The sequence below is a fragment of the Pseudophryne corroboree genome, chromosome 7, assembly GCF_028390025.1.
Source record: "Pseudophryne corroboree isolate aPseCor3 chromosome 7, aPseCor3.hap2, whole genome shotgun sequence".
NCBI classification, from domain to species: Eukaryota; Metazoa; Chordata; class Amphibia; order Anura; family Myobatrachidae; genus Pseudophryne; species Pseudophryne corroboree.
Window position 1 is genome coordinate 9,818,672 of NC_086450.1, and position 21,595 is coordinate 9,840,266.

Genomic DNA, 21,595 nt, shown 5'->3' on the forward strand with positions numbered 1-21,595 from the left:
TAGAAAAACAGACATTACATGCCAATAAGGCAGCCAACTATATCTCTACAAAGAGAAAAACATACAAGAAAAAAAAACAAAAAAACCCATATTCAATATACCTAGACTATTCAAACATGAAATTCATTTGGCATAATCAGCAAATGCAGTACAACTTGCTGGGATGTGTAGTTCAACGAATCATACCTGTTGAGCACAAAGAGTGATGAGGAGTTGGTTCACAAGTTCACAATTGACAACAGCTGATGATATAACTTGACGCAGGTATAACGCTATTTTTATAATAACACTTTTATGTCAGCACTTCTATGGAAGCACGACCAGCCGACGACTATCCAGCCGTATACTAGACTTCAAATAGGAACAATATCCATGTGAATGCAATGATTGCAAACTCCACCCAAGACCATCCCCCTTTAAACTAAGGCCATAAATTAGCTTAGAAAAACAGACATTACATGCCAATAAGGCAGCCAACTATATCTCTACAAAGAGAAAAACATACAAGAAAAAAAAACAAAAAAACCCATATTCAATATACCTAGACTATTCAAACATGAAATTCATTTGGCATAATCAGCAAATGCAGTACAACTTGCTGGGATGTGTAGTTCAACGAATCATACCTGTTGAGCACAAAGAGTGATGAGGAGTTGGTTCACAAGTTCACAATTGACAACAGCTGATGATATAACTTGACGCAGGTATAACGCTATTTTTATAATAACACTTTTATGTCAGCACTTCTATGGAAGCACGACCAGCCGACGACTATCCAGCCGTATACTAGACTTCAAATAGGAACAATATCCATGTGAATGCAATGATTGCAAACTCCACCCAAGACCATCCCCCTTTAAACTAAGGCCATAAATTAGCTTAGAAAAACAGACATTACATGCCAATAAGGCAGCCAACTATATCTCTACAAAGAGAAAAACATACAAGAAAAAAAAACAAAAAAACCCATATTCAATATACCTAGACTATTCAAACATGAAATTCATTTGGCATAATCAGCAAATGCAGTACAACTTGCTGGGATGTGTAGTTCAACGAATCATACCTGTTGAGCACAAAGAGTGATGAGGAGTTGGTTCACAAGTTCACAATTGACAACAGCTGATGATATAACTTGACGCAGGTATAACGCTATTTTTATAATAACACTTTTATGTCAGCACTTCTATGGAAGCACGACCAGCCGACGACTATCCAGCCGTATACTAGACTTCAAATAGGAACAATATCCATGTGAATGCAATGATTGCAAACTCCACCCAAGACCATCCCCCTTTAAACTAAGGCCATAAATTAGCTTAGAAAAACAGACATTACATGCCAATAAGGCAGCCAACTATATCTCTACAAAGAGAAAAACATACAAGAAAAAAAAACAAAAAAACCCATATTCAATATACCTAGACTATTCAAACATGAAATTCATTTGGCATAATCAGCAAATGCAGTACAACTTGCTGGGATGTGTAGTTCAACGAATCATACCTGTTGAGCACAAAGAGTGATGAGGAGTTGGTTCACAAGTTCACAATTGACAACAGCTGATGATATAACTTGACGCAGGTATAACGCTATTTTTATAATAACACTTTTATGTCAGCACTTCTATGGAAGCACGACCAGCCGACGACTATCCAGCCGTATACTAGACTTCAAATAGGAACAATATCCATGTGAATGCAATGATTGCAAACTCCACCCAAGACCATCCCCCTTTAAACTAAGGCCATAAATTAGCTTAGAAAAACAGACATTACATGCCAATAAGGCAGCCAACTATATCTCTACAAAGAGAAAAACATACAAGAAAAAAAAACAAAAAAACCCATATTCAATATACCTAGACTATTCAAACATGAAATTCATTTGGCATAATCAGCAAATGCAGTACAACTTGCTGGGATGTGTAGTTCAACGAATCATACCTGTTGAGCACAAAGAGTGATGAGGAGTTGGTTCACAAGTTCACAATTGACAACAGCTGATGATATAACTTGACGCAGGTATAACGCTATTTTTATAATAACACTTTTATGTCAGCACTTCTATGGAAGCACGACCAGCCGACGACTATCCAGCCGTATACTAGACTTCAAATAGGAACAATATCCATGTGAATGCAATGATTGCAAACTCCACCCAAGACCATCCCCCTTTAAACTAAGGCCATAAATTAGCTTAGAAAAACAGACATTACATGCCAATAAGGCAGCCAACTATATCTCTACAAAGAGAAAAACATACAAGAAAAAAAAACAAAAAAACCCATATTCAATATACCTAGACTATTCAAACATGAAATTCATTTGGCATAATCAGCAAATGCAGTACAACTTGCTGGGATGTGTAGTTCAACGAATCATACCTGTTGAGCACAAAGAGTGATGAGGAGTTGGTTCACAAGTTCACAATTGACAACAGCTGATGATATAACTTGACGCAGGTATAACGCTATTTTTATAATAACACTTTTATGTCAGCACTTCTATGGAAGCACGACCAGCCGACGACTATCCAGCCGTATACTAGACTTCAAATAGGAACAATATCCATGTGAATGCAATGATTGCAAACTCCACCCAAGACCATCCCCCTTTAAACTAAGGCCATAAATTAGCTTAGAAAAACAGACATTACATGCCAATAAGGCAGCCAACTATATCTCTACAAAGAGAAAAACATACAAGAAAAAAAAACAAAAAAACCCATATTCAATATACCTAGACTATTCAAACATGAAATTCATTTGGCATAATCAGCAAATGCAGTACAACTTGCTGGGATGTGTAGTTCAACGAATCATACCTGTTGAGCACAAAGAGTGATGAGGAGTTGGTTCACAAGTTCACAATTGACAACAGCTGATGATATAACTTGACGCAGGTATAACGCTATTTTTATAATAACACTTTTATGTCAGCACTTCTATGGAAGCACGACCAGCCGACGACTATCCAGCCGTATACTAGACTTCAAATAGGAACAATATCCATGTGAATGCAATGATTGCAAACTCCACCCAAGACCATCCCCCTTTAAACTAAGGCCATAAATTAGCTTAGAAAAACAGACATTACATGCCAATAAGGCAGCCAACTATATCTCTACAAAGAGAAAAACATACAAGAAAAAAAAACAAAAAAACCCATATTCAATATACCTAGACTATTCAAACATGAAATTCATTTGGCATAATCAGCAAATGCAGTACAACTTGCTGGGATGTGTAGTTCAACGAATCATACCTGTTGAGCACAAAGAGTGATGAGGAGTTGGTTCACAAGTTCACAATTGACAACAGCTGATGATATAACTTGACGCAGGTATAACGCTATTTTTATAATAACACTTTTATGTCAGCACTTCTATGGAAGCACGACCAGCCGACGACTATCCAGCCGTATACTAGACTTCAAATAGGAACAATATCCATGTGAATGCAATGATTGCAAACTCCACCCAAGACCATCCCCCTTTAAACTAAGGCCATAAATTAGCTTAGAAAAACAGACATTACATGCCAATAAGGCAGCCAACTATATCTCTACAAAGAGAAAAACATACAAGAAAAAAAAACAAAAAAACCCATATTCAATATACCTAGACTATTCAAACATGAAATTCATTTGGCATAATCAGCAAATGCAGTACAACTTGCTGGGATGTGTAGTTCAACGAATCATACCTGTTGAGCACAAAGAGTGATGAGGAGTTGGTTCACAAGTTCACAATTGACAACAGCTGATGATATAACTTGACGCAGGTATAACGCTATTTTTATAATAACACTTTTATGTCAGCACTTCTATGGAAGCACGACCAGCCGACGACTATCCAGCCGTATACTAGACTTCAAATAGGAACAATATCCATGTGAATGCAATGATTGCAAACTCCACCCAAGACCATCCCCCTTTAAACTAAGGCCATAAATTAGCTTAGAAAAACAGACATTACATGCCAATAAGGCAGCCAACTATATCTCTACAAAGAGAAAAACATACAAGAAAAAAAAACAAAAAAACCCATATTCAATATACCTAGACTATTCAAACATGAAATTCATTTGGCATAATCAGCAAATGCAGTACAACTTGCTGGGATGTGTAGTTCAACGAATCATACCTAGACTATTCAAACATGAAATTCATTTGGCATAATCAGCAAATGCAGTACAACTTGCTGGGATGTGTAGTTCAACGAATCATACCTAGACTATTCAAACATGAAATTCATTTGGCATAATCAGCAAATGCAGTACAACTTGCTGGGATGTGTAGTTCAACGAATCATACCTAGACTATTCAAACATGAAATTCATTTGGCATAATCAGCAAATGCAGTACAACTTGCTGGGATGTGTAGTTCAACGAATCATACCTAGACTATTCAAACATGAAATTCATTTGGCATAATCAGCAAATGCAGTACAACTTGCTGGGATGTGTAGTTCAACGAATCATACCTAGACTATTCAAACATGAAATTCATTTGGCATAATCAGCAAATGCAGTACAACTTGCTGGGATGTGTAGTTCAACGAATCATACCTAGACTATTCAAACATGAAATTCATTTGGCATAATCAGCAAATGCAGTACAACTTGCTGGGATGTGTAGTTCAACGAATCATACCTGTTGAGCACAAAGAGTGATGAGGAGTTGGTTCACAAGTTCACAATTGACAACAGCTGATGATATAACTTGACGCAGGTATAACGCTATTTTTATAATAACACTTTTATGTCAGCACTTCTATGGAAGCACGACCAGCCGACGACTATCCATGCAATTCCCCCAAGCTCCCATAGGAAGCCATGAGTAGGCCCTATTTCCACAAATATAGTATAGGCCTTGCTTCAGCACCCTAGGGATTATCTTACCATGGTTTCCCAACCAGCTCTGAAACCATACCATATTATTGTGCACTTGGGTCTTACAATCCCAATCATCCTCATCCATCTGGTTAGGACAGGCACACCTAGGGGCACAAAGAGCTTTCATTTTTGCACACCAACATTGATTGTTACAGTTACCGTTCACCTTGTCACATAACTTTTCATTGTATTCCATGTTAAACACTAAGGCAGCATTTTCACAATTTGTTTCTCCAACGTATACCTTAGGTAAGTTGACTAGGTGACCTTTTAGTTCGGCCACGTGGTTAATAAACATAGGCCCTATGCACATAGTGGGCGGAGAGATTATACCAGCAATTTCTAAATATATTCCTAGGTCTGAAAGAGCATTGTGAGCAGTGTGATTTATGTCTATTTCAACATTATAGCTATAATCTGTGAGGTTAAGATCATTCATTGAGATAGGGATACCAATCAAAGGGATTTCTTTATGGTTAGCAGGAACATAAGAACAGATCCAACAGTCAGTGGCGTTCAGCTCCTTAGCTGTCTGCTGATGTAGAAGCCATATAGAGTTCTTTTGCTGTTCTCCTTTCACCTGCACACACTGATATAAAGCACAAACAAGCAGGCAGAAAAACAAGCGTATCTTAACAGTCCATTCAGTTCTCTTCTCCCTGGGGGCCCCATGCTTTTGGGACCAGTTTGCATCATTGACCTGAAAGTTAATTTTCTTACAGTGAGAAGCGTACTTTCCTCTCCACCTTGACGGAGGTCACTGTGGTCAATAGCACCTGGTATGGGCCATCAAATCGGGGTTCCAGATGTGTCTTGTGGATCTGGTAAAGAAGAAAACACTTTGCCATGCAAATTAGTCAGTGGCTTATGAAGCTGAACAACGTAGTCAGTAAGAGAAGCGTACTGTCCATGCAATTTGAGTGGCAGCCTGCCAAACAGTATCTCAAATGATGAAAGTCCATGTAATCCCTTTGGGGTATACCTCATTGCAAAAGGATCTACTGGTAAAGCTTGTACCCATGTAAGTTTTGTTTGCTCACAGATCTTAGACATTTTTAATACGCTATTTGCTCTCTCAACCGTTTCATGTAGGCCATACCTGCACACAAATTCAGATATCAATTTCTTTGCTGTTACTGCAGCCGTTACCTTGGCAACAGGCCACGCCTCTATCTACAAGGAGAACATAACCATTCTGTTGTAAAGTATTTCAAACACTGTGCAAACCAAAATTTAGCAATCATATCAATCATTCCCCCTTTGGAAACATATGAAGGGAGATGTGCACTCAATCGACCATCCTCATGTTTCCAAACAATATTTATTTATTTGCAACCTGCCTTCCCCCATATACCAAGTGTTTGGGGACCTGCCTGAATTGACATACTTTCTCTCTTGAGAACACGGGCTGCTCCACTGTCCACCAGATACTCCACTGAGTAAAAAGGCATTTCAGAGAGGGTCAAGTGGACAAAGGCATCACCCCCCTACTCTCCGAGTGTTAGGAAACGAGTACAATGTTACAAATTGAGACCCTGGAACTCTGTGGAATGTGTGACAACTGGGGAGTTCCAGTACTCATGAGTGGAGCTAGAGTCAGTATGAATGGCCGCAGCAAGACCTTTTCTAACCCAAACTCCATTACTCCTCCCAGTGGTCGGATGGTGCCTGAGGTGCTAGTCTTCTGCCCAAGGCAGCCGCGTTTGAATGGGCAAATTAGGTTCGCCCAAACTCCGATGTCCTCCCGTCTTACAAGGTTACAAGGCACCACCTGAGACTGCGAGTGAGGGGAAAACTAGCTACAGCTAAGGTGACTATAACATGAGAACTAAACAAACAAGTTATGTGCGGCGCTGCCGCCAGTACAAATACACAAAACTAAGGCTAGTGGGAAGACCCACAAAATATGACACTGTAGTTACCAGGCTAGTAAACAAAAGTATAGCACTCTAAATTAGAGATGAGCGGGTTCGGTTTCTCTGAATCCGAACCCGCCAGAACTTCATGTTTTTTTTCACGGGTCCGAGCGACTCGGATCTTCCCGCCTTGCTCGGTTAACCCGAGCGCGCCCGAACGTCATCATGACGCTGTCGGATTCTCGCGAGGCTCGGATTCTATCGCGAGACTCGGATTCTATATAAGGAGCCGCGCGTCGCCGCCATTTTCACACGTGCATTGAGATTGATAGGGAGAGGACGTGGCTGGCGTCCTCTCCGTTTAGAATTAGAATAGATTAGAGAGACACTTGATTTACTAATTTTGGGGAGCATTAGGAGTACTCAGTAGTGTACAGTGCAGAGTTTTGCTGATAGTGACCAGTGACCACCACTTTTATTTATAATCCGTTCTCTGCCTGAAAAAAGCGATACACAGCACACAGTGACTCAGTCACATACCATATCTGTGTGCACTGCTCAGGCTCAGGCCAGTGTGCTGCATCATCTATTATCTATATATAATATTATATATATCTGTCTGACTGCTCAGCTCACACAGCTTATAATTGTGGGGGAGACTGGGGAGCACTACTGCAGTGCCAGTTATAGGTTATAGCAGGAGCCAGGAGTACATAATATATTATATAGTGAGTGACCACCAGACACACAGTGCAGTTTATTTAATATATCCGTTCTCTGCCTGAAAAAAGCGATACACACAGTGACTCAGTCAGTCACATACCATATCTGTGTGCACTGCTCAGGCTCAGGCCAGTGTGCTGCATCATCTATATATATATTATATATCTGTCTGACTGCTCAGCTCACACAGCTTATAATTGTGGGGGAGACTGGGGAGCACTACTGCAGTGCCAGTTATAGGTTATAGCAGGAGCCAGGAGTACATAATATTATATTAAAATTAAACAGTGCACACTTTTGCTGCAGGAGTGCCACTGCCAGTGTGACTAGTGACCAGTGACCTGACCACCAGTATATAATATTAGTAGTATACTATCTCTTTATCAACCAGTCTATATTAGCAGCAGACACAGTACAGTGCGGTAGTTCACGGCTGTGGCTACCTCTGTGTCGGCACTCGGCAGCCCGTCCATAATTGTATATACCACCTAACCGTGGTTTTTTTTTCTTTCTTTATACATACATACTAGTTACGAGTATACTATCTCTTTATCAACCAGTCTATATATTAGCAGCAGACACAGTACAGTGCGGTAGTTCACGGCTGTGGCTACCTCTGTGTCGGCACTCGGCAGCCCGTCCATAATTGTATATACCACCTAACCGTGGTTTTTTTTTCTTTCTTTATACATACATACTAGTTACGAGTATACTATCTCTTTATCAACCAGTCTATATTAGCAGCAGACACAGTACAGTGCGGTAGTTCACGGCTGTGGCTACCTCTGTGTCGGCACTCGGCAGCCCGTCCATAATTGTATATACCACCTAACCGTGGTTTTTTTTTCTTTCTTTATACATACATACTAGTTACGAGTATACTATCTCTTTATCAACCAGTCTATATATTAGCAGCAGACACAGTACAGTGCGGTAGTTCACGGCTGTGGCTACCTCTGTGTCGGCACTCGGCAGCCCGTCCATAATTGTATATACCACCTAACCGTGGTTTTTTTTTTCTTTCTTTATACATACATACTAGTTACGAGTATACTATCTCTTTATCAACCAGTCTATATATTAGCAGCAGACACAGTACAGTGCGGTAGTTCACGGCTGTGGCTACCTCTGTGTCGGCACTCGGCAGCCCGTCCATAATTGTATATACCACCTAACCGTGGTTTTTTTTTCTTTCTTTATACATACATACTAGTTACGAGTATACTATCTCTTTATCAACCAGTCTATATATTAGCAGCAGACACAGTACAGTGCGGTAGTTCACGGCTGTGGCTACCTCTGTGTCGGCACTCGGCAGCCCGTCCATAATTGTATATACCAACTAACCGTGGTTTTTTTTTCTTTCTTTATACATACATACTAGTTACGAGTATACTATCTCTTTATCAACCAGTCTATATATTAGCAGCAGACACAGTACAGTGCGGTAGTTCACGGCTGTGGCTACCTCTGTGTCGGCACTCGGCAGCCCGTCCATAATTGTATATACCACCTAACCGTGGTTTTTTTTTCTTTCTTTATACATACATACTAGTTACGAGTATACTATCTCTTTATCAACCAGTCTATATATTAGCAGCAGACACAGTACAGTGCGGTAGTTCACGGCTGTGGCTACCTCTGTGTCGGCACTCGGCAGCCCGTCCATAATTGTATATACCACCTAACCGTGGTTTTTTTTTCTTTCTTTATACATACATACTAGTTACGAGTATACTATCTCTTTATCAACCAGTCTATATATTAGCAGCAGACACAGTACAGTGCGGTAGTTCACGGCTGTGGCTACCTCTGTGTCGGCACTCGACAGCCCGTCCATAATTGTATATACCACCTAACCGTGGTTTTTTTTTCTTTCTTTATACATACATACTAGTTACGAGTATACTATCTCTTTATCAACCAGTCTATATATTAGCAGCAGACACAGTACAGTGCGGTAGTTCACGGCTGTGGCTACCTCTGTGTCGGCACTCGGCAGCCCGTCCATAATTGTATATACCACCTAACCGTGGTTTTTTTTTCTTTCTTTATACATACATACTAGTTACGAGTATACTATCTCTTTATCAACCAGTCTATATATTAGCAGCAGACACAGTACAGTGCGGTAGTTCACGGCTGTGGCTACCTCTGTGTCGGCACTCGGCAGCCCGTCCATAATTGTATATACCACCTAACCGTGGTTTTTTTTTCTTTCTTTATACATACATACTAGTTACGAGTATACTATCTCTTTATCAACCAGTCTATATATTAGCAGCAGACACAGTACAGTGCGGTAGTTCACGGCTGTGGCTACCTCTGTGTCGGCACTCGGCAGCCCGTCCATAATTGTATACTAGTATCCAATCCATCCATCTCCATTGTTTACCTGAGGTGCCTTTTAGTTGTGCCTATTAAAATATGGAGAACAAAAATGTTGAGGTTCCAAAATTAGGGAAAGATCAAGATCCACTTCCACCTCGTGCTGAAGCTGCTGCCACTAGTCATGGCCGAGACGATGAAATGCCAGCAACGTCGTCTGCCAAGGCCGATGCCCAATGGCATAGTACAGAGCATGTCAAAACCAAAACACCAAATATCAGTAAAAAAAGGACTCCAAAACCTAAAATAAAATTGTCGGAGGAGAAGCGTAAACTTGCCAATATGCCATTTACCACACGGAGTGGCAAGGAACGGCTGAGGCCCTGGCCTATGTTCATGGCTAGTGGTTCAGCTTCACATGAGGATGGAAGCACTCAGCCTCTCGCTAGAAAACTGAAAAGACTCAAGCTGGCAAAAGCACCGCAAAGAACTGTGCGTTCTTTGAAATCCCAAATCCACAAGGAGAGTCCAATTGTGTCGGTTGCGATGCCTGACCTTCCCAACACTGGACGTGAAGAGCATGCGCCTTCCACCATTTGCACGCCCCCTGCAAGTGCTGGAAGGAGCACCCGCAGTCCAGTTCCTGATAGTCAGATTGAAGATGTCAGTGTTGAAGTACACCAGGATGAGGAGGATATGGGTGTTGCTGGCGCTGGGGAGGAAATTGACCAGGAGGATTCTGATGGTGAGGTGGTTTGTTTAAGTCAGGCACCCGGGGAGACACCTGTTGTCCGTGGGAGGAATATGGCCGTTGACATGCCAGGTGAAAATACCCAAAAAATCAGCTCTTCGGTGTGGAGGTATTTCACCAGAAATGCGGACAACAGGTGTCAAGCCGTGTGTTCCCTTTGTCAAGCTGTAATAAGTAGGGGTAAGGACGTTAACCACCTCGGAACATCCTCCCTTATACGTCACCTGCAGCGCATTCATAATAAGTCAGTGACAGGTTCAAAAACTTTGGGTGACAGCGGAAGCAGTCCACTGACCAGTAAATCCCTTCCTCTTGTAACCAAGCTCACGCAAACCACCCCACCAACTCCCTCAGTGTCAATTTCCTCCTTCCCCAGGAATGCCAATAGTCCTGCAGGCCATGTCACTGGCAATTCTGACGAGTCCTCTCCTGCCTGGGATTCCTCCGATGCATCCTTGCGTGTAACGCCTACTGCTGCTGGCGCTGCTGTTGTTGCCGCTGGGAGTCGATGGTCATCCCAGAGGGGAAGTCGTAAGCCCACTTGTACTACTTCCAGTAAGCAATTGACTGTTCAACAGTCCTTTGCGAGGAAGATGAAATATCACAGCAGTCATCCTACTGCAAAGCGGATAACTGAGTCCTTGACAACTATGTTGGTGTTAGACGTGCGTCCGGTATCCGCCGTTAGTTCACAGGGAACTAGACAATTTATTGAGGCAGTGTGCCCCCGTTACCAAATACCATCTAGGTTCCACTTCTCTAGGCAGGCGATACCGAGAATGTACACGGACGTCAGAAAAAGACTCACCAGTGTCCTAAAAAATGCAGTTGTACCCAATGTCCACTTAACCACGGACATGTGGACAAGTGGAGCAGGGCAGGGTCAGGACTATATGACTGTGACAGCCCACTGGGTAGATGTATGGACTCCCGCCGCAAGAACAGCAGCGGCGGCACCAGTAGCAGCATCTCGCAAACGCCAACTCTTTCCTAGGCAGGCTACGCTTTGTATCACCGCTTTCCAGAATACGCACACAGCTGAAAACCTCTTACGGCAACTGAGGAAGATCATCGCAGAATGGCTTACCCCAATTGGACTCTCCTGTGGATTTGTGGCATCGGACAACGCCAGCAATATTGTGTGTGCATTAAATATGGGCAAATTCCAGCACGTCCCATGTTTTGCACATACCTTGAATTTGGTGGTGCAGAATTTTTTAAAAAACGACAGGGGCGTGCAAGAGATGCTGTCGGTGGCCAGAAAAATTGCGGGACACTTTCGGCGTACAGGCACCACGTACAGAAGACTGGAGCACCACCAAAAACTACTGAACCTGCCCTGCCATCATCTGAAGCAAGAAGTGGTAACGAGGTGGAATTCAACCCTCTATATGCTTCAGAGGTTGGAGGAGCAGCAAAAGGCCATTCAAGCCTATACAATTGAGCACGATATAGGAGATGGAATGCACCTGTCTCAAGTGCAGTGGAGAATGATTTCAACGTTGTGCAAGGTTCTGATGCCCTTTGAACTTGCCACACGTGAAGTCAGTTCAGACACTGCCAGCCTGAGTCAGGTCATTCCCCTCATCAGGCTTTTGCAGAAGAAGCTGGAGGCATTGAAGAAGGAGCTAAAAGGGAGCGATTCCGCTAGGCATGTGGGACTTGTGGATGCAGCCCTTAATTCGCTTAACAAGGATTCACGGGTGGTCAATCTGTTGAAATCAGAGCACTACATTTTGGCCACCGTGCTCGATCCTAGATTTAAAGCCTACCTTGGATCTCTCTTTCCGGCAGACACAGGTCTGCTGGGGTTGAAAGACCTGCTGGTGACAAAATTGTCAAGTCAAGCGGAACGCGACCTGTCAACATCTCCTCCTTCACATTCTCCCGCAACTGGGGGTGCGAGGAAAAGGCTCAGAATTCCGAGCCCACCCGCTGGCGGTGATGCAGGGCAGTCTGGAGCGACTGCTGATGCTGACATCTGGTCCGGACTGAAGGACCTGACAACGATTACGGACATGTCGTCTACTGTCACTGCATATGATTCTCTCAACATTGATAGAATGGTGGAGGATTATATGAGTGACCGCATCCAAGTAGGCACGTCACACAGTCCGTACTTATACTGGCAGGAAAAAGAGGCAATTTGGAGGCCCTTGCACAAACTGGCTTTATTCTACCTAAGTTGCCCTCCCACAAGTGTGTACTCCGAAAGAGTGTTTAGTGCCGCCGCTCACCTTGTCAGCAATCGGCGTACGAGGTTACATCCAGAAAATGTGGAGAAGATGATGTTCATTAAAATGAATTATAATCAATTCCTCCGCGGAGACATTGACCAGCAGCAATTGCCTCCACAAAGTACACAGGGAGCTGAGATGGTGGATTCCAGTGGGGACGAATTGATAATCTGTGAGGAGGGGGATGTACACGGTGATATATCGGAGGGTGAAGATGAGGTGGACATCTTGCCTCTGTAGAGCCAGTTTGTGCAAGGAGAGATTAATTGCTTCTTTTTTGGGGGGGGTCCAAACCAACCCGTCATATCAGTCACAGTCGTGTGGCAGACCCTGTCACTGAAATGATGGGTTGGTTAAAGTGTGCATGTCCTGTTTTGTTTATACAACATAAGGGTGGGTGGGAGGGCCCAAGGACAATTCCATCTTGCACCTCTTTTTTCTTTTCTTTTTCTTTGCATCATGTGCTGATTGGGGAGGTTTTTTTTGGAAGGGACGTCCTACGTGACACTGCAGTGCCACTCCTAGATGGGCCCGGTGTTTGTGTCGGCCACTAGGGTCGCTAATCTTACTCACACAGTCAGCTACCTCATTGCGCCTCTTTTTTTCTTTGCGTCATGTGCTGTTTGGGGAGGGTTTTTTGGAAGGGACATCCTGCGTGACACTGCAGTGCCACTCCTAGATGGGCCCGGTGTTTGTGTCGGCCACTAGGGTCGCTAATCTTACTCACACAGCTACCTCATTGCGCCTCTTTTTTTCTTTGCGTCATGTGCTGTTTGGGGAGGGTTTTTTGGAAGGGACATCCTGCGTGACACTGCAGTGCCACTCCTAGATGGGCCCGGTGTTTGTGTCGGCCACTAGGGTCGCTAATCTTACTCACACAGCTACCTCATTGCGCCTCTTTTTTTCTTTGCGTCATGTGCTGTTTGGGGAGGGTTTTTGGAAGGGACATCCTGCGTGACACTGCAGTGACACTCCTAGATGGGCCCAGTGTTTGTGTCGGCTACTAGGGTCGCTAATCTTACTCACACAGCTACCTCATTGCGCCTCTTTTTTTCTTTGCGTCATGTGCTGTTTGGGGAGGGTTTTTTGGAAGGGCCATCCTGCGTGACACTGCAGTGCCACTCCTAGATGGGCCCGGTGTTTGTGTCGGCCACTAGGGTCGCTAATCTTACTCACACAGCTACCTCATTGCGCCTCTTTTTTTCTTTGCGTCATGTGCTGTTTGGGGAGGGTTTTTTGGAAGGGCCATCCTGCGTGACACTGCAGTGCCACTCCTAGATGGGCCCGGTGTTTGTGTCGGCCACTAGGGTCGCTAATCTTACTCACACAGCTACCTCATTGCCCCTCTTTTTTTCTTTGCGTCATGTGCTGTTTGGGGAGGGTTTTTTGGAAGGGACATCCTGCGTGACACTGCAGTGCCACTCCTAGATGGGCCCGGTGTTTGTGTCGGCCACTAGGGTCGCTTATCTTACTCACACAGCGACCTCGGTGCAAATTTTAGGACTAAAAATAATATTGTGAGGTGTGAGGTATTCAGAATAGACTGAAAATGAGTGTAAATTATGGTTTTTGAGGTTAATAATACTTTGGGATCAAAATGACCCCCAAATTCTATGATTTAAGCTGTTTTTTAGTGTTTTTTGAAAAAAACACCCGAATCCAAAACACACCCGAATCCGACAAAAAAAATTCGGTGAGGTTTTGCCAAAACGCGGTCGAACCCAAAACACGGCCGCGGAACCGAACCCAAAACCAAAACACAAAACCCGAAAAATTTCAGGCGCTCATCTCTACTCTAAATAAGTACATAAGAAATCCTGGCATGCAAACAGAAATATATCCTAAAATACATGAACCGAATGCAGCTAGTGGGAAGACCCACAAAATATGACACTGTAGTTACCAGGCTAGTAAACAAAAGTATAACACTCTAAATAAGTACATAAGAAATCCTGGCATGCAAACAGGAATGAACCACTGCTGTGGCTCATAACATCAAGATGACTGGTAACACTGGAAGCCCTACCTGTCAGGCGCTATCCTGCCCCCCTTTTTGGAGCTGGACAATTTCTTGCAATGTGGCCCTGTTTCACACAATTGTAGCACTTCACATTTCTGGACTCCCAATTGTTCCTCCCCCTAAACTTACCCCTCTGGGGGTTGCTGGTGTGTCAACTACCATCACCCTCTGGACCATTTTCTCCTGTACCTCCTGTATATTTCTCTGTCTTGAGCTGGCTAAACCCACTTGTACCAGGCATGAACTGCTCTCTAACAAGTTAGGCTGAGGCTTGAGGCAAGCGATATTCCTCAGCCCTTTCATCTCTCTCACCTTGGGTTGTTTTGGGAGTGATGACAAGCTCACCTTCCACTCCACACAAAACCCTTCCTCCCCCTCTTTCTCCTCTGACTGTACCTCCCCTCCTTGCTGATTTGCCCCTCCTGTTCTTGTTTCTGATGTAAAAAAAATACTTTGGGCTTTTTGCTGTCTTTTATAAGATTCTACCATCCACCTACTCCAAGCTGCCTATTCATTTGGCTCAGTGAATTTTGTTTTATTTTTTGTAGAGGGTTGCCCAGCGGGATAATTCAAAGGTTCCCTCTTTTGGGATCCCACAATCCATCCCCCTAGTCAGTCTGCCCCACTTAGGTAAATGCCGGCTGACCCATTTGCCATATTTCTTACTCATCTTCTCCTGTGGGGTACGAGGAGTCTCAGGTCGTCCATTACTCTGATTTGGTGATCAGCCAAATCCACGTTTGCTGTGACTGTTTCCCATAGCCCGGCTATGGTGGAGGGGACTCTTGCACCCCTCTCTCAGTGTTTCACAGCACTATATTCTATGTCTATTGGCTGTTAGGGGAAGTCCCACACAGCGAATCCCCGCTTTTGGTCCCTCTAAATTTTCCAACAGAGCCAAATGAAAATCAGCAAGGCGAAGATGCCAAACAATATTTGCCCTCTAATGTCCTCTAGGTTAAACCATGCAAGTAAGGGATTATCTAAGTAAGAAGTATGATTTTTCATGAGACACAGAGAGACGCCAGTCTGCAGCTTCAGGACACGCCCTTCAGTGTAGCGAGAAGCAGACTCAAACCAGTGTACACAGAGCTGTCAGATAGCAGGCCAGGAGGTAATCAGAGATTATATCGCTCCTGTTCTGGGGGGAGAGCCACAATCGGTTGCCCACAGACCGGTTTTGACAAGCAAGGGTAGACCAGCAGAGAAACTACTCTTCACCAACACTTATCCTTATATTTGTCCTTCCACTATGCAGACAATGTTAATGACAGTTTACGTGACAGACTGAGAAGATAGGAAACATTCGTGTCTGAGGACGATAGGGTCCTCTTACTTTTTATTCCACTGCCCCCAGCATGTTTGGGGCAGCACAATCATTCAGCCGTAAAGGGCCTCTCTCATGCTGATGTGGCAATGTGCCAGCATCTACATACACTCACACATGCATATCCAAACAGATATTACAACATAAAACAACTATTCAGGTTCTTGGGATCTGTACTCACGATAGTGGGAAGGAGGGTCTTAGGAGCGGAGGAGGGGAGAGCAGACAGAGACACAAATGTTCTCACCTTTTTTGAATGGCGCCAATCTGGTCTCCAGTCCTCCGTTCCTGTCCTGATTCCGTTCCAATCGTTTTCAGATCCCGGGTTTCGGCACCAAATTGTTGTGGAAGAAATCAACGTGGACAGTTGTGGTCAGATTCAGAGTTTATATTGATAATGGCAGAGCAAGATTACAATAAAGTGACAGTCAGCATGCACTTACAAGTAATTACAAGGGAGCTCCATCTGCCTCACGAACATGGCATAGATGGCCCCTAATATTGCATTTTACAAAGAATTACTCCACCCAAGCTTGGACCAATCATAGCTGGCCTTGAGGCCCATTCCTCCTTATCGAACACCATCTGGTCCTGGGTGGGCACATGACACAAATCAGCAAGACTAGGGTGACTTAGCAAAGTAAAGCAAGTTCTTGTCACGTACCTACATTCTTTGTCAGCAAAACATCTTACATAATAATGTCTGTTACGTATTACATGATATTAAAAAGTCAGAATAGATTCTATACATTGCTTAAATTTCCTTAACAGGTCCTTTCCAAGGATCTAACAGGTCAGTATTCAATGCCGACCAAACCCGAAAGGTTTGGCCCGTTTCCGACAATGGCAATCCAATATTCTTCCGACAGCCAACGTGGATTCCGACAATCCACGTGGTTTCCGATAAGTCGGGAAATCCCTACTTGTCGTAAAAAATCAGCCGGCATTGATTAGGTCGGAACCCAGGGCCGGACTGGCCATCTGGCACAGGTGGGCCGATCTGATCCCTCAGAGAGCCACATTCTCCGGCTCTCTGCTTCAGCCGCCCCCACCGGTCTCCATGGAAAAGGGGGTGTGCCGCAAGTCCACGCCCCTGGACTCGCGGCACGCCCCGCCCCCAGCAAGCGTCGCCATGGCAACAGGGGCATGCCACGAGTCCACGCCCCCATGACTCGCGGCACGCCTGCGTACATCGTGCCGGCACGCCCCATGACGTGCACGTGTGCTCACGAATGCCCGGGCCGAATTAGAGCCCCAGTCCGTTGCTGTCGGAACCCCTTCCGACCTAAACCTTTCCGACAAGATGGCAGCTTACGACAATTAATGAATACACCCCATAGAGGCAGGATTTACTCATAGCTCCCACCCTGGCTGAGGCTGTGCATGGAGACTTTACAGGGTACATTTTCAGCTGAATCCAGTAGGAAATGAGGAGGAGGAAATGAGGACGAAGGAAGAGCAGAGGGGAATGAGGAAAGGAAAGTATGAATTGGGAGGTGAGAAGGACGCAGGAAAGGTCCCAGAGGAGGAGTCAGCTCAGAGTAACTAGCCACACACTGCAGGGGCTGGAGCTGGGTGCGGGGAAGGGGTGGAGGGAACTGGAGGTGGGCGGAGCAGGGCTGTGGGGAGGGAGGAGGTGGAGCAGCTATATAAGGTGATTATTTCTATGCTGACACTGGCCGTGGTAACAGGGTGTGGATCATTGGGTCGACAGTAACTAGGCCGACAGTCATTATGTCGACAACTATTGGTCGACAGTGACTAGGTCGACACCTGAAATAGGTCGACACGTTCATTAGGTCGACATGGAAAAGGTCAACATGAAAAAAGGGGTAAACCCCTTCTTTTTTTATTGGGTTGACAGGTTGCTCAACCTGGGATATTTCAACCTGGCCCTTCACATCACACCTTCCCCCAGGTCCACCCAGCAATATACCAGGTTATGTAGTATTACTAGACAGCAGCTATAGCAGCTCAGCAGTGTATAGCGGAAGATCAGAAGATGCGAGCACTGCACATGAAGATATAGGGGGTCATTCCGAGTTGATCGCTCGCTAGCAGTTTTTAGCAGCCGTGCAAACGCAATGCCGCCTCCCACTGGGAGTGTATTTTAGCTTAGCAGAATTGCAAACGAAAGGATCGCAGAGCGGCTACAAAAAAATATTGTGCAGTTTCAGAGTAGCTCCAGACCTACTCAGCACTTGCGATCACTTCAGACTGTTCAGTTCCGGATTTGACGTCACAAACACGCCCTGCGTTTGCCCAGCCATGCCTGCGTATTTCCTGGCACGCCTGCGTTTTTTCGAAGACTCCCTGAAAACGGTCAGTTGACACCCAGAAATGCCCTCTTCCTGTCAATCACTCTGCGGCCAGCAGTGCGACTGAAAAGCTTCGCTAGACCTTGTGTAAAACTACATCGGCTGTTGTGAAAGTAAGTCGCGCATGCGCAGAAGTGCAGTTTTTTTGCATCATTGCTGCGCTGCGAACATTTTTAGCTAGCGATCAACTTGGAATGACCCCCATAATGCTGTAGAAATGTCTCACTCGCAAACACATGACCTTCACGTATGCTGGTAAAAACATGTATTCTGGATAAATCCAGCATCTTATAATTTAAGAAAGGAGATTTGTCATTAATAACACTTAATGCAGTGTTTATCTTATATGAATGATCACTGGGTGTTCTACTTCAACAATTCTGAGGTGGTCTATGAATAAATTATCCAGTTACGGGAGGACATTCGGTGGGGAGATATTTGCGCATTAGGGGTTGAAAAGATTCTAAATACAGTACTCCATTCTCCATAAAAGAACTCTTAAGAGCTGCCGTCCCCTATCGATCAAGAAAAAAAACATATATGGGGATATTGGGCCTAATTCAGATCTGTTCACTCGGTAGCGTTTTTTGCTGCGCAGCGATCAGGTAACTACTGAGCATGTGTATGCACCACAATGCGCAGGCGTGTTGTACTTGTACAAAGCAGATCGTTTCTGTGCACTGGCTCTAGGATCCTAGAAGTAACAAAATTGCACCAAGATCAATATATTATTTCCAGCCCTTGCTATTAATGATATATCATAACCAGCGGCAACGAAGCTGCCAGGTCTCCCCCTCCTTGTCGTCGTCCCCCCCCCTCCCCCCCCCCCCTCCCCCCCGCGCCGCCTGGGTCCCGGTATCTGTGCTATGTACTGTTCACAGACAACCGGGACCCACACTTGAGCAGTAGCGGTGATGATACTGCGCATGTGCAAAACCATGGCTTCTACAGATTGCATCGGCTGCAGCCCATAGAAGACGGCTAGGGCTGACAAGGCAGGGAGTGGCTTCCTACAGGAAGTCAGCTCTCTGCCTATTGCTGCCTGGTCTGGCAGTCCCGGAGGGAGGAAACAACTCCCAATGGGACTGCCTGTAGTGTCTGTGACTGGCAGGTAGGATAGGATATAGGAATAGGAAGTCTCAAGGACTGCGATCTGACTTCACTAACACTGAGAGATGTGGCGGATTTACCTGGGGGGGGGGGGGGTAGCAGTCCTGCAGACCATAGGTAAAAACCACCACTGATAACAAACTGTACAATGGGCCTAATTCAGACCTGATCGTAGCAGCAAATTTGTTAGCAGATGGGCTAAACCATGTGCACTGCAGGGGGTGGGGGCAGCTGTAACATGTGCAGAGATAGTTAGATTTGGGTGGGGTGTGTTCAACCTGAAATCTAAATTAGTGTAAAAATAAAGCAGCCAATATTTACCCTGCACAGAAACAATATAACCCACCCAAATCTCTCTGCACATGTTACATCTGCCCCACCTGCAGTGCACATGGGCCCTCATTCCGAGTTGTTCGCTCGCTAGCAGATTTTAGCAGCATTGCACATGCTAAGCCGCCGCCCTCTGGGAGTGAATATTAGCTTATCAGAATTGTGAACGAAAGATTAGCAGAATTGCGAATAGAAATTTCTTAGCAGTTTCTGAGTAGCTCGAGACTTACTCCTACACTGCGATCAGTTCAGTGAGTTTCGTTCCTGGTTTGACGTCACAAACACACCCAGCGTTCAGACAGCCACTCCCCCGTTTCTACAGACACTCCCGCGTTTTTCCCAGAAACGCCTGCGTTTTTTCGCACACTCCCATAAAACGGTCAATTTCCTCCCAGAAACACCCACTTCCTGTCAATCACACTATGATCACCAGAACGATGAAAAATCTTCGTTAGGCCGTGAGTAAAATACCAAACTTTTGTGCTAATTTACTTGGCGCAGGCGCACTGCGAACATTGCGCATGCGCAGTTTACGACTAATCGCTCCGTTGCGAAAGAAAACTAACGAGCGAACAACTCGGAATGACCCCCATGGTTTAGCCTATCTGCTAACAAATTTACTGCTGCGATCAGGTCTGAATTAGGCCCAATATATGGGGGTCATTCCGAGTTGTTCGCTCGTTGCAGATTTTTGCAATGGAGCGATTAAGGAAAAAATGCGCATGCGCATGGTACGCAGTGCGCATGCGCTAAGTATTTTAGCACAAAACTTAGTAGATTTACTCACGTCCGAACGAAGAATTTTCATCTTTGAAGTGATCGGAGTGTGATTGACAGGAAGTGGGTGTTTCTGGCGGAAACTGACCGTTTTCTGGGAGTGTGCGAAAAAACGCAGGCGTGCCAGAATAAAACGCGGGAGTGTCTGGAGAAACGGGGGAGTGGCTGGCCGAACGCAGGGTGTGTTTGTGACGTCAAACCAGGAACGAAATGGGCTGAGCTGATCGCAGTGTAGGAGTAAGTCTCAAGCTACTCAGAAACTGCTAAGAATTTTCTATTCGCAATTCTGCTAATCTTTCATTCGCAATTCTGCTAAGCGAAGATACACTCCCAGAGGGCGGCGGCCTAGCGTGTGCAATGCTGCTAAAATCTGCTAGCAAGCGAACAACTCGGAATGAGGGCCCATGTACGATCACTTTATTGTTCCTTGTATATGCATTGTTAAAATACACACATTGCGGCTGGAGTGGTAGCAAATATCTATATATATAGACTTCAATTTATAACACAGGATAGCCCCAGGCACTTATTTTAATTTTTCAATCTTTTTCTTACTTTCATCATTTTAAATACTTCACTATTTTAATCTTCATTTGAGGAATTGTATTAGATTGTTTAATAAAAGTTATATTTAAAAATAAAATATTTTGCATTCATGTTGTCCTGTACACCAATACACTACCCCTTTCCTAAAACCAAACCATGGGCCTAACAGGGCCGGTTCTAGACTTTGTGGCGCCCAGGGTGAAAGTTTCCTGTGCCCCACCCAGGGCGAAAGTTTCCTGTGGCGCCCCCTCCCCAGGTAAAACAGAGTTGGGGCGTGGCTTCATGGCTTCATAGGGAAGAGCCGTGGCCACAGTTATGCCCCCTGTAGTTGTGCCCCCCGTAGCTGTGTCCCCAGTAGCTGTGCCCTGTTCAGC

General features: G+C 44.7%; 1 long non-coding RNA gene across 1 annotated transcript; it reads right to left on the bottom strand.

Annotated features, from left to right (window-relative positions):
• Window positions 1-5,875: 5,875 nt before the first annotated feature.
• LOC134944099 (uncharacterized) lies at window positions 5,876-16,615 on the bottom strand. Its single transcript, XR_010181848.1, has 2 exons — window positions 16,584-16,615; window positions 5,876-6,071 (listed from the first exon to the last, which is right to left on the bottom strand). It is a non-coding gene; the product is annotated as an uncharacterized LOC134944099 (long non-coding RNA).
• Window positions 16,616-21,595: the final 4,980 nt, after the last annotated feature.